General features: G+C 29.9%; 1 protein-coding gene across 1 annotated transcript in view; it reads right to left on the bottom strand.

The window, feature by feature from the left end:
* LOC129988369 (uncharacterized) overlaps positions 1-14563 on the bottom strand; it is a 158063-nt gene that overhangs the window by 57370 nt on the left and 86130 nt on the right. The window lies entirely within an intron of this gene.

The following is a 14563-nucleotide window of genomic DNA, read 5'->3' as shown; positions in this document are numbered from 1 at the left end:
CCACTAATATTATTGCGAATTTTGAAATAAATTTTTCAAAAATTTTTTAGAGAAAGCAAAATATATATACTTATACTACTCAATACTTATTTAAGGCTCGATTTTTATTTTAATAACAATTTTAAATTTACCGCTTGAGATAAAGAAATGAGTAATAATTCTTAATTATGTGAATGTATTAATTATATATTGCTGGGAAACAGGTTTAAAAACACTTTATGCTATTTTCTTTTACTTTATAGTGATCCTTCCCTTTTGAAATAATTGTTGAGCTATTAAAATTTCTTTAAGTCCGAATTTTGTACTCCCTGATAGTTTTCCTTATATTTACATTCCTATCCCTATTCGCTATTTATTTGTTTACTATTTCTTATATTTATTACCAAATAGCTAATATCAAGCTTTAAGATTTCTCGATAAAGAAATTTCATAGAAAATTTATTTTGTTGAAAAGATTCAATCTTAAAGATCAAGAATAAATTGAATCAATTTTCAGTAATATAGAAAATTAAGAAACATCGGAGAATTGTGAATTGCATTCAGTTGACTTTTGGCTAATAATAAAAAGAATAAAGGGAGCGTAAATGATAATTAATAGTGAGATTAAAATTGAATAAAATTGAATAAACATTTGTTTCATGTTTATGCATAAACTATTTCTTTAAAAATATCAGGAAAGCGTTCAAAGTTTTAAGAATGAAGTTACATACTTTCGAAACAAATAGTGGAACAACAAAGCTAATTTTAATTCTTAAGTATGAAAATAATCGCAGCATTTTTTTTTTTTTTTTTAAAGTGGAAATTCACTTACCAAATTCGCAAAACAAGTCAAAAACTGAAGCCTTTGATAATAAAAATAAAACTTCTAATTACTTTTGCACCAACAAGAACTTTTGCTGAAAATATCTCAGGAAATGAAGCCAGGGTTAACTTGAGCTTGTATATATTGGGACCCCATCCCGCCCCTTTCTGAAAGGGGACTTTTGTCCTGCCTTCTAGTATCCCACCCTAAATTCAGTTTGACCAGTCACATTTTTTCGGAAAAGTTCTTTTATCATAGCACAATGGCATCATACTTTCTCTTTTAAAGGGTATCTTTTTGTAATGGTCCCTTACAACGGGGAGTGGGGTGGGGTGGGCGAAAGAATTAGAAATTTCTCATTTAGTTATTGGGCAGCATATACACATTAAGTAATCATTGCTAATAATTTATAATATTAGAGTTTCAAGAAAGCTAAAAGATTCGTTCTAATTAATTAAAGAATCTCAACGTTTTATTAACTAAGGAATAAATATATAAATAATAATAATAAATAAAAAATATTAAACATCATTAAAATTTTTAAAGAAAATTCTAACTTCTTTCCAATTGGGGTAGGATAACGTTTTTAGCTTGATTCGTTCAATCTTTAATTCATTTTTATACTCTTAATTATATAGCATCACTAACGCGCACATACACGCACAAAAAACGAATTTATATCATCTAAAGTATAAAGAAATCTTTGATTATTCCAATTAACGGTTACTGAATAAGCATAATTCTAATTTCATTGAAATAGAAATGAAAATTCAATTGCAGATTTTGTATACCATTTTTTTATTAGTACTCGGATATGGTTCATAGCTCTAACTAATTTCCTCAAAAGCATTTTTTTTTTTTTGTCTTAATAAGTAATTATATGTGTATATAGAGAAAGCACTTAAAATGAGATATAAAGAGCAAATCATTGTATGTAAATCTGAACAGTTTCAGTTTAAAAATTCTATCATACTATTATTAATAATAATAAAAGGAGATTTCAGTGGCCTAGTGATAAAGTCGCGGCTATGTAAGCGACTGTAAGCATGCAAAGAATTACCATGTAAACAGGCTTTGTACATGTTAAATTCAGAAAGCACAAATATGCTCCCGCTTGTATTGTGCGAAAGTTTGGAGAGAGACATACCAGTTATATTCCCGTTATAATAGTAGCGCTTGCGTTCAAATGCATTTGCGCTCATGTTATTGATTTACTGGTGCTTAATTATCATTGGCAGGAAACTTAGTGAACATCTAGAAAGGTTATAAAGAATGCATTTTTTACAATCTGATAATAAAGTGATTTATTGATGTGGACTCTTTTTCATGGGATAATCAACTTTTTTTCTCATCTGAATAATTATCTTTAAAATAAGCATGAAATCATTGATAATACTTTTTTAAGAAATAAGCAATGATTTGCGAGTACTTAACCTGGGAACCCATTTTTAGTTGCGGATACTGTATCTCAGATCTAAGCGTTTTAATGCTGTACATGTAGATGTTTCATTCATATGTTGATTGCACGCACACAAAATGATGTATTTAAATGTGATATTAAATGAACCAGAACCGAATAAAGTGTACGATAAATAGATTTTCCAATTTAGAAAGTATAATATATTTTGATTTGACCAAATTTCAATGATATTTTTAGCATTTTCTTATTGATAATATATGCTTTTTCTTTCTTCTGAAAACTAATCAGCATTTATTTTTTAAATTATTAAATATAATTTCAAATAATAGCATTGAAAACATTTGAGGAGAACCTGCATGAGAGCTCTTACTTTATATAGTTTTGGATCCTACAAAGTTTAAGGCCTTGACTTTTATTTTGCATTACCGTTGACTTTTATTTTGCGAGAACTGTTTTTATTTTCTTATTTTTCAATAACTTTTAATGATTCGGTTTTTTATTTAATCGTTTGAATTTTTTTAATACTTGATGGTGAGAGATTAGTATTTTAAATCTTTCGATCCAATTTATAGAAAGGGAAACAAGAAATCTATGCCATTTGGTTTATTTTTAAATGTAAATCTTCCAAATCATGCCGGACACCAGACATTTTAAGAATACAATAACCATCCGTATTTTTCATTTATCTGTTAATATAGAATTCTCTGAGATACAGAATGAAAGTCTTTCATACGTTTAATTACTTTAAAAGTAATGTCGATTCCTTCATACCGTGTCACTCAATTAGTATCTAGCCCACACAAGTGAACAGTTATATTGTTATACTAGAGAAAGAATGACATATTATTGATGTCCCTTAAAATTTGAATTTTAAATACCTTCCTTGTATTTTGTTCCATTCTGTTAAATAAAGCAAGATGTAAAGAATCAAAGTTAAACAGCAAGATATAACGATGAAATCTGCATTAAACTGAAAATTATATCTCAATTAATTAGATAGTATTGTGCACACCGAAATTATGCCTTTTCCATATGGCATAATTATGGATGATAAATTTTTAGAAGCAGATTTCTCTAATTGTATTTATTATATTTAAAGAATTACTAAACACGGTATTAGTGGCTATTTTCGGAAGAACAATAATTAGGGCTATATGCATTTTCCCACGAGAGCTTCGTTTCATTATTAGGAACACAGAATATCCTACTCACATCGATTGATTGATTGTCAAATGTTGTGCGTTGGCAATGCACCATATATTATGGAGAAAGATAAAGCTTATAATGTGACAACTATTGTAATGCTTCAGCGCATACAATACTAGCAAATGAGTGAGCGCAAATGCGGCTGAGCACATCGGACACATAACCCTCCCCTAGCCCGACACGGCTCAATTAAGAGGTTCTTACTAAATAGTTCTCGTGTTGCTTCAAAATAGTATTGAATGTAACTAAAGTAAACTGATCTATTAAAAAAAGATTAAAAAATAAAAGAAAAAATTCCAAAATAAAACCAATAAATAGGCATATATATATATATATATATATATATATATATATATATATATATATATATATATATATATATATATATATATATATATATATATATATATTTCTTATTTCTAAAGTGAAGTAAAAAAAGTTTCTTATATATTGCAATTATTATTCTTATTATATACATCAAAATCATTATAAATCATTATAATTATAACTAAGAGATACATTGGAACATGCGAAATAATCCAAATGATTGAAATAGCAAAATGAAAATGATTACTTTTTATTTTTGAGTGGCACGAATGTCATTCCAAAGGGGGGAGGGTGTTCCTTTCAAAATTATCAATATTTTAAAGGATAGGAGTGCTATACAAACATTATATACAGAGAATCCAATTAGAGATTTTATTTATATCTGTTTTGACAAGTGACATACATTATTTACAACCTAAAAGGATAAAGAGATGATCAGTCAGGCCTTTTGAGAGAAAGTCTTTTATCGTCTTTATAAAGAAAAAGGATGTCATTTCTGCTATATAAAAGACCACACACGAGTTAACGAGTTTTCAGTGTAATTTTTCACTTCTAACTAATGGTAGAGTAAATACCGGGCATCCAAAATGTCACGATGTCGCCTTTTGATAATTTCTTGTTTAGAAATTTTGAAGCCAGTTCGAAAATTGTGAAAAATCCTTAAATAAGATGTTCATTGTAAAAATGACTTTTATTGCTTAAGTACTTGCTTATTAGAGGATATGATGAACACTTGTTTGACGACTCCGTAGACTGGTGAATACGCCCACTTTTGTCCCCTTATGTTGATCTTCTGAAGGGAAGGGGACGTGCCATTATTTAGGACAGCGAGATAATTCATATGGAAAACCTCTATGCGCCGGAGAATACACAAAATAATATGTTTGACTCCTTCTCTTTATAGAAGCTAGCTTTCTTCTTGTGAGAGCTCTGCAGGGGGGAGGGGTGTAGATGACACGACCACACAGTGTTAGAATCAGGTGTTGGTAACTCGCAGGCCATATAATGATGACATATAATTTTTCAAAAGTTAAAACCAAGTTTCTTTTACTTCGAAAAGATGTCTTGATTTTTGTGGCAACAAAATAAAGTATTCCCCATGCTAGTGATAACTTAAGATACGTGTGAACAGAACAGAAAAAAAATCAAATAATTTTTAAATAGACAGGCTTTATAAAATTAGGTTTTATAAACATGCTTTAGAAATAACGCGTAAACACGAATATGAGATTGCAATAATGTCTTCTACTTCATTTATTTTTTTTCTTGTGGATACGTCATTATTTGCAGTAATAAAGACATTTTATGAACATTGAAATCATGCACTAAGTTGACTCATCTGTAGACATCGTCTTCTCACCAGGACAAAGCAAAAAGCAGAGTTAAGTTGAAATTTTGCTAGTTAAGAATTCAAATGAATGAACTATTCTAATGTGTTCCATAAATAAACCCGATTCCTCATTAAGTTTCGCGTGTCATGATAATTGAATTATTTCATACTTTATTTTTACTCATAAAGTATATGGATCATAATTGAATAAAAAGAGAAAGATAATCCATTTATGTTATCTGTCAGTGACATAAATTTTATTTCGACTGGAAAAGCTTTTGCTACTCAATAAGATCATCAATATATGGAATATAGACATTTGATATAAACACCATATGGATGGTACTTACTACAGATCTCATTATGTAATTCTCATATTTTAGACTAGGGCACAAAAAAAAAATTGCCTTGGTGGTATGCTTTTTAGAATATATGCAAGAGAATGACACGTATAATAATATTAAAAAATAATATTTGGTAAAAGTATCTACTTTTTTCTTTCAACACTTTACTTCATCTACATAAATTAAACTGATATTTTTGTCGACACAAAGCATTTATCTCACTGCATTATTATTAAAAGCTAATTTATATCGAATCAATGATTAAAAGGTTATGCGAATATAAGTTGTATTTATATGAAGTTCATTCGCCTTTATACTTCTGCTAATCTTTTTTAAAACTTTTTATCTAAATTTGTCGTGCGTGTTTTGATAAGCATGTCAAGGTTTATATTCTTGTGAATCTTTATGACAGAATTCTGATTATGGATTCAAGATTTCTTTGGTAATGTTTTTAATTCAAGGATTTTTCTTTCGGAAGTTAATCTGTCCTATTATTTTTCTTTATAGTCTAACTAGATACTTTGATCATTTTTGAATTTAGATGTTATAAATTTGCTATTTTGCAAGTATATATTCATTCTATGCTCACAAATTTGACAGTCTTAAAGTATGCATTCTGCATTGGATAGTGTAATAGGAGGCTAAACGCTATCCGCACATTTGTGCTTATTACACCTTCAGTTATTTTTTGCTCAGGTTATTGAAGTTATTCAGTTGAATAGTTTAGATTATGATTGATAATTTGAATTTTTTTATTATTTGTGGGAATATTTGCATCCAAAATTCATTGTCTTTTAAAATGGGAAATAAATGCAAATTTTCTATGCGATTTCTAATCAAACCCGGAATTTAATTTTCACTTTCCGTTCAGTCATTCTTTCGAAATATTTTCGATTTGAATGTACAAATTTGAAGCATAAATACTGGAAAGCGAAATGTCATAAATATAGGAATTTCTAAATTTGAAAAGAAAACTAAGTTCGATAATTTCGTATTCACAACTTTTAAAACTGCAATGTTTTGAAACTCTTTTTTTTTGTTCTATTTAATTTTATATAGTACTAGTTAAAATATTTTAAAAATAAAACAAATTTTACTTCCTCCTCGAGGCGGGTAAACCGCCGAGCTACTATCTTACTTCAACACTAGGTATGTCTTGAAACAAAGCTACATTTGTGCAATTCTAATACAATTTCGTGTTATTAAGAATTACGATCTCGTTAGCTTTAGTAAAATATGAGTTTTTAACATGATCACCAATTGTATAATTTATAAACATTTTTTTTTTTTTTTTTTACTTTCTTATATTTGTAATAAAAAGAAAGTTTAGTAATCGTTAAAAAAATTCGAACTTCAAGATTTTGACGACTCTCGATTTTTTAGATCCCCCTGAGTTCGAAAAACACATTTTTGGTAAATATTCGTCTGTCTCCCTCTGACAAAGATAACACAAAAATGATTTGAGCTAGACGGTTAAAATTTGGTGACGGTCTTTATGCAAAACTTGCAGATTTTTTCATCAAATTTTGAGTAATTTAAAATCTGTACTGTAAACACCTGTCAAATCTGAGCCAAATCCAACTTCGGGTTGACTTCTATTTGTTTTCACTTTCAGAAACATGTAAATGCGATATTTCAAAAACATAATGACTTAAATCTATCAAATTTGACTTGGGGGTTTTGTGACTACAAGTACAGTTTTGTGTCAAATTTTTGCTTCAATCGGTTGAGAAAAATAAAACATGTGTAAAACACAAATTCGATTTTTGGATGCTACTAACGCATGCCAGGGATTAATCGCCAAATAACTCGCCAAGGATCATTCAATAGATTTAGTAAAAAAGATAAATTCACTCCAAATGTTAATCTATCGTACCTATTGTATGCCAGTACCAAGTAAGACGAGTATGCGAGAAATATTGGGGAGACCCCGCTGGTTTTATAAATAAGTCTAACTTTATAATCTAAAAAGTAACATTACATTACTGCAGTTTCTTACAGAAGGGGAGTCAGTCGGTCTGACCCGTCCCTGAAACCACAGATATAAAGGACACAGGACTTTCCCATAGCGGCAGGTAGTTTAATCCGTCCAGAGGGCTTCTCCCTTATGAATTCGAGGATAAGGATGTACACCTTAGAGGGCGGAGCGGTGAGTCCTGCAGAAGCGGGCTAGTGTATCGCGGTAGTCAAGCGAAAGGAGTTGGCCTTTGCTCCCGGAACTTGACCGGAGGGCGACTCACTGATGGGTGTGCCTCCCTAACAGCCTGGATATATACTACGTAACAGGAATTCCAATCCCGAGAAGGCGGTCACCATTTACCCATTATTACTTACTCTCTCTCTGATTATTACAGAGCGACGTTATTAAGGCCTGCGCGCTTTCACAACAACAAACAGGCTCCCTGCAAATGATTCCGCTCCTTGCAATTCATTTAGGGGACCTGTCAGCCGAAGAAAAAGCAGAAAGAAAAGCAAATCCCTGGTCTGCAAAGAATTTCATTGACACAGAAATGTCATGAATTTCCTATGTTACAATTTGCAGATCCCCCCAAGAATCGATGTGAAATCAGGGGACAACAGAAATCTGGGGATGATGCTGGATTATAACATAACTTTCACGTGCACGTGATTATAATATAAACTTTCACGTCAATATGAAGGAATTGTAAAGCAGATTTATATAAATGCTGGGGACCGAAATCCTTAGTAATATTAGAGAACAAGGCGTAGGTCGCTAATATAATATACAGTAAATTTAGAGTAGCCTAATTTCATACCCAAAATCAGAGAAATTGATAACAAAATTTTGATTATAATGGCCAGAATATATTATGATAACATTGATAAGGGCTTAGCCATATTTTTTTCGGTATCAGTAGATTCGACATATGTTGCTGTGTGTATCAGATTGCAATGAATGCATTGAATGATTGCAATCAGATTGCAATCATAACCTTTTCGAAATTACTAAAGATGCAGAAATTTCATTAAGAACAATATTCTATTAGAAGTTAATGTAATTAATACATGTATGTAATTGCAAGGATTATTATTTTTCTACAGAATCAAAATGCTACGTTGGAAAAAATTCCTTTCTAAAACTATGTATTTTTTTCGTGATTTCTTTTTACAACTTAGTGCTTTCCTAGTTGGTACATTGCAATGAGCTCGCCATAGCTTTGATAAAGAAATCTTAATAATAAGTAAAAATTGGACTATTACCTCCGATTCATGAAGAGTAAAAATTATTAAAGAACTTCACGATTGTTTCATCAAAGCATATTGTACATGTATGTATGTATTTGTTGTAGAGAAATTGAAAAATTCAGCTTATTGCTTTTGTTTCCACGCATATGTCTTGCTTACGGCTTATTGAAAAACTATGACATTCTTTGGAACATAGAAGGTTTTCCAATTTATTTCTAACTTTAAACATTAATTAAATAAATAAACAGCACTAAATAAAACCTTTGAAATTTAAAAAAAATTCACAAATTTTTAATTTAAAAATGGGTATTTTTCCGTAAATCAAATTGAATTAGATAATGCAAATGCAGTTCTCTGGCAAAATGTGCACAATTTCTACTTTTGCTTCAACTACCTTTTGTAAAATAATGACCAAAAATATTTTTAGCATTATAATATCTTTTATTGTTAGCAAGAACTTTGGAAGAATCAATATCAATACAAATCATGCGTGCATCAGGTAACTTTTCAGTATGCTATATGCTGATATCATATGCTGTCATGCATATGATATCAGCATATAGCATACTGAATCATATACTGATGATGCTGATGGCTATTTTAGGATTGGTTTAACTTCTCATCAGAATCTGATGTAATAATAATTACCCATTAGGTAGTAGATAAAAAAATTTAAAATTCTAAAGCACTAAGTGCCAAATGCTGATGGCTATTTTAGGATTGGTTTAACTTCTCATCAGAATCTGATGTAATAATAATTACCCATTAGGTAGCAGATAAATAAATTTAAAATTCTAAAGCACTAAGTGCCAAATGCTGATGGCTATTTTAGGATTGGTTTAACTTCTCATCAGAATCTGGTGTAATAATAATTACCCATTAGGTATTAGATAAATAAATTTAAAATTCTAAAGCACAAAGTGCCAAATGCTGATGGCTATTTTAGGATTGGTTTAACTTCTCATCAGAATCTGATGTAATAATAATTACTCATTAGGTAGTAGATAAATAAATTTAAAATTCTAAAGCACTAAGTGCCAAACCTTGTAGTATAATAGTTTTATTTTATATAGTAGCGATAATGTATCCATAAATATTGTATTAATAATAACAAAACGAATACATGTATAAATGCAAGCAATGAAAAGTACTGCTGCAAAATTGACTTAGAACTTTTTTTATAAACTGTTTAAATTAGAAAAAAATACTATAAAAATAGAAGTGATATGTAACTAAAACAATTATTTTTTGAATTGAAAAAAGGGTTTTCCTTCAATGAAGACTCTGTAAATTTAATAAGAAAAAAAATGTAAAAATTTTTAATATATTTTTAATTTAGAATCGAATCCAACATTTTGGAAAATCCATTCATAATGAGCATTTACTACCCAATTCAAACTTGCATCCTGCTTGTCATATTTTACAAAGAGTATGCCAGCCCGTAAACTTTATGGTGATACGAGGGAAAAAATAGCGCATACTTGTTTTAAATTATCCAGAAATACATAAAAATTATAAATCTTGGAAGTACAGTTTCAGCAGGAAAAACACACTTTATGAACGATATGACAAAAATCGGTTTTTGTTTAATCAATCACATCTCAAATATCCTGTGTGTATGTAGTATGCAAATAGCAAAGGAATATAATTTTAATCTCAAACAATGATAAAACACATGTTATAAATTAAAGTTGATCATTATTTTATTAAACAAATTTTATTTTCAAAACCGTTTTAAAAAAATCTTTGAAATAAAGAAATGGCAACTGAAAGTTGCAATTTTTGGAGGAAAACAATATTTGTTTTTTAAAAAACTAATTAAACTTGGAATTAAAATTAACTATTTGGTGGAATACACATAGAAAATTCAACTTGGGAATGGAAAATATTAGAGAAACTTTAAATTCAGATTATTTAATACGTAATTCTTTTCCGAGGTAAGAAGAGGTCTAAAGGGAATTTTTAAAAGTAGACTTAAAAAAAAAAAAAAGCTCACCTGAAAGTTAAGATGTATAGTCTTCTGTCAGTTTTCCTGGAGATCTAGAGGTCGTATAACGCATAGTACTTGTAGATATTTCAAAGTTATTTTTGAATTTAGAACTTTGTTTTTCAAATTAAAAAATATTTAAATTCTGTTTATTATGCTTTCTTAAATAAATCGGACTTCATCAAACTTATGCATTTTTTTCTATTCCATGCAAAAATGCGAATAAAAGAATTGAGCTACAGAAATTGCTATAGCTGCTGAAGTTAAAGCAGATTTATTTAAACCCAGGATTTCTTAATAACAATTGATTGAAACAAAGTGTTGTTGATTCCGTATTTATGTTTATATTGCTCTTTTTTCATTGTATCATGTTTCAATGGCGTTCCCTCAGAAGCATGAGAATGTTACCTTTAGGGTGATGGCCGGGCGACCGCATTTCATATTTAAATTTCAGTTGTTTTGCGTGTGTTCTTTCTGTCAATCACAACACAAATGTCCAGTTCGTGTGTATGTATTAAAGCGTGAGGTTTCGAAGTAGCCCAAAACAAATTTCTGAAAAAAATCGTTAAAAATATTTTTTTGGATATTCATAACCATATAAGGTAAACATGCTTTCAACTCGCGTGAAATTGATAAAAAAAAATGAGAAGAAAAAAGCATGGTTTTCCAGGTTTGCAAATATAAACAAAGAACATTATTCTAAATAATTTTTGCAAGTATATCTTTCAAGTTCATGTTTTGATTAATTTAAAAGAGCTTCTGACTTTTCATAACCACGTTTTAAACTGGATGCTGCATAGATCCATTGAAACAAATTGGAAACTCAAATTCAACATTATTTTTTCGGACAGTTCCTTTTAGGAATTCTACTTATTGTTATACCCTTTGCTCGTGTGGACATGCTTAGAGAGATAGAATTTAGAACTAGAGTCATTTTGAGTAGATTTTGATTCATTAAGGATTTTTTATAATTTGGATGAAAGTGAGGATAGAATTTGTTGATGGACTATATAGAAAGAGATAATGCTGGTAGTTAAAATTTTAATTTTCCTTTGTTCAATTAACTATGGAGTTAAAGGAAATTGTTTAAATCAGAAGAAATAGTTACTTTATTGTTATGAAGAGTTTTTGCATTAAAGGTTTTTGCCATCCGCCAGTCAAAGTTAAGAAGTCGATAAACTTACTCTTAAACAAAAGTATCACAATATTAAAAATTTTTTTTCTCTGTTAGCACGTCTTCGTTACGGTAGTATCCCGATAGAGTCGAGGTTTCAAGTTCACAAAGTTGCTAGTTGTTTTCTTGATTGAACCCTTAATAATACGATGGTTAATATGCTCTTAACTAGAAGAAAAAAAGATCCCCCTTTGCCTTCCGGATTGTGGATAGGATTATTATGGTCATTTCTGCAGTCAATCGAATGAAAAGTTTATAAAATAGTAAATACACTCGTTAAAACGATGCCGTTTTTATTAATACAAAGATAAGAGATCCTTTCAGATTATTGAAACTAAAACAATTTTTTTTAGATTTGCGAGGTCTTTTTTTTTTAATTATTATTATCATTATTATCGATTTAGAATTTTAATGATTGTTATTTTTAACTAGGAAAAGAATGTAACAATACTTTCAATACTTTTATTTTTAAATATTGAACTATTCGATATTTTCCCCCTTTCAGTACAACGAGTAAGATATCGTGATTTCATTTGTCGTCTTCAAGTGTGTCATAAGAGGTCTCAAAAATAAATAATTACATTCCTTTAATTGCAAAACCGGTTTCTCTTAAAGAATATTAATTATATCTACGAATTAATGTGTAATGAAAAGGAGTGGTATAGGAGAGAAGATGGCAGAAGGATTGCTTTTAAGTTGCATTTTCGATAATTTGTTAACAACAGGAGTTATTTTCTGTAATAAACAAATTAGAGAGAACAAATCTCATTCATATTGTTTCAAGAAATATACATATAAAAAAAAGATTCGCAAAAAAATCGGGTTTATAATTTTCATATAAATAATTTCGGCATCTATACAGACAAATCCGATTACGATCTTGAAATATTAATTTCAAACAGTAAATCTAGATTTGTGGAATATCAGAGTGAAATTGTACTGTTGCTTATCATAATGGTGTCACAAGAAAAATGAAAGTTTCTCTTATTTCCGAACTAGTTATTTCTGACTTACAATATATATATATATTCCTGAAATTATAAGGACTGAACGTGTGTTTGTCAAAGTTTTGAGTCCTTCTCGAAAGAATTATTATTAAAAATACTGTAGAAAAATACTGAGACACAGGCACGCCATCATCAATGCACACACGTGCACATACACACACGCTCGCACACACACACTCGCACACACACACTCGCACGTACGCGAACACACATACACACACTTTTATACCTGTAGACTATGTGTTTGATTACCACACTGGATTTTCAATGAATTTCTCAACTTTAATTTTTGAACCATATAACGATTTTTAATTCTGTAATGCGAACTCTCTTACATCGGAATTTGTAAGCATATCTGCCATATAATTTGTTATAAATTGAATGATTCAATGTGATTTCAATTTCATAAATTTCTGGTAAGAAAAAAAAAAAAAAGACTCTCATTTTTTTATAAAGTAAATAAATAAAAATAAATAATGATTTTTGATGTTTATAAAACTGTTATTTGTTGGCTCTCTAACGGCTATTTTTGAAACGGCAATTACGTTTTATTATGAAATTTAAAAAAAGCGTTGTGGTTAGTAGCGGCATTATATCTTCGGATGATTTTTCTATACATGATAAATGCTTAACTTTATTCTTTATTCTTGCTTTACTGATAATATCTGCTTTTCTTTTTAAGATGAAGAAATTTGTTTAAAGATAAAAGTTTCTAAGCCGATATATATTTGGAGCTCATTGTCTCATACGATAATGACGATTTATTTTGCTAATATCAATGGAACAAACAAGACAATCATTTTCGTTCAAAATTTCCTAGAAGATACAAAATTTTAAAAAGTAACAAAAATATTTCAAGCTTCAAAACTTTATTTGATAAACTATTTCATCAACCAAAATTTAATTCGATGGAAAAGTTAGTGGAAAACACAATGTGCTGCTCTTGTCAATTGACACTAAATGTTTCGAATACTTTAAACCAAGAATTTTTCCCTCCCCTAATGCAACCCTTTTTTTTCTTCTTTTTGACATCTTCACTCGAATGCTCCCCGTGTCGTAACAATACTTTTCTATGTATGCTCATCGATCAGCACTTGGAACTAGTCGCTGGGCGCGTCGGGATGTTTGGGGGAAAGCAGTCGAGGAATGTCGCTCAGGGGGAGGGGGATGAAGGGGAGGGGGCTTCTTGTAACATGTAATTATTTCTCTCGATTTCTGCACTCCAGTGTCTACTGTTCGATCAGATTTTCTGCCTTCCTTTCTTTCTTCTTCCTTTCATTTTTTTCTTTTTTGATTGAAACAGGACTTCGCAACTATTCTTACATTCCAGAAAAGAGTAATTAATCACTAATTTGAGGTGCATCGCAGAAAACCCGGAATGAGGCAGCAGAAAAATTCTAGAATCTTGAACCAAAGACGTGAGATTAGAAGCTGGAAAAGGGCCCTATCAAATAAACTTTCAGTTATATGAAAATGATTTTTTAAGAGAAGATATTGGTTTTCGGATTTTTGGCGGTAAGGAATATATTGCTATTGTGTGACTTATATAATCAAATGCAATAAAAGGCGTGTTTAAGTTATTGTTAATCTTTGTGGCGCTTTAAATTCACAGATGAAGTTGGGAATCTGAAGCATATAGAGTCTTTTGGCAATACAGAATTATTACAGAACCTCGGGGGGGGGGGGGAGCCCCTCTAAATTTCAGGTGATAAAACATGAATTTAGAGTCGGAACTTGCTGTTATAAAAAATTTTCTTTG

The sequence above is a fragment of the Argiope bruennichi genome, chromosome 10, assembly GCF_947563725.1.
Source record: "Argiope bruennichi chromosome 10, qqArgBrue1.1, whole genome shotgun sequence".
Lineage (NCBI taxonomy): Eukaryota > Metazoa > Arthropoda > Arachnida > Araneae > Araneidae > Argiope > Argiope bruennichi.
Note: the sequence above shows the minus strand (reverse complement) of the source record. Positions and strands in the feature narration are given on the sequence as shown.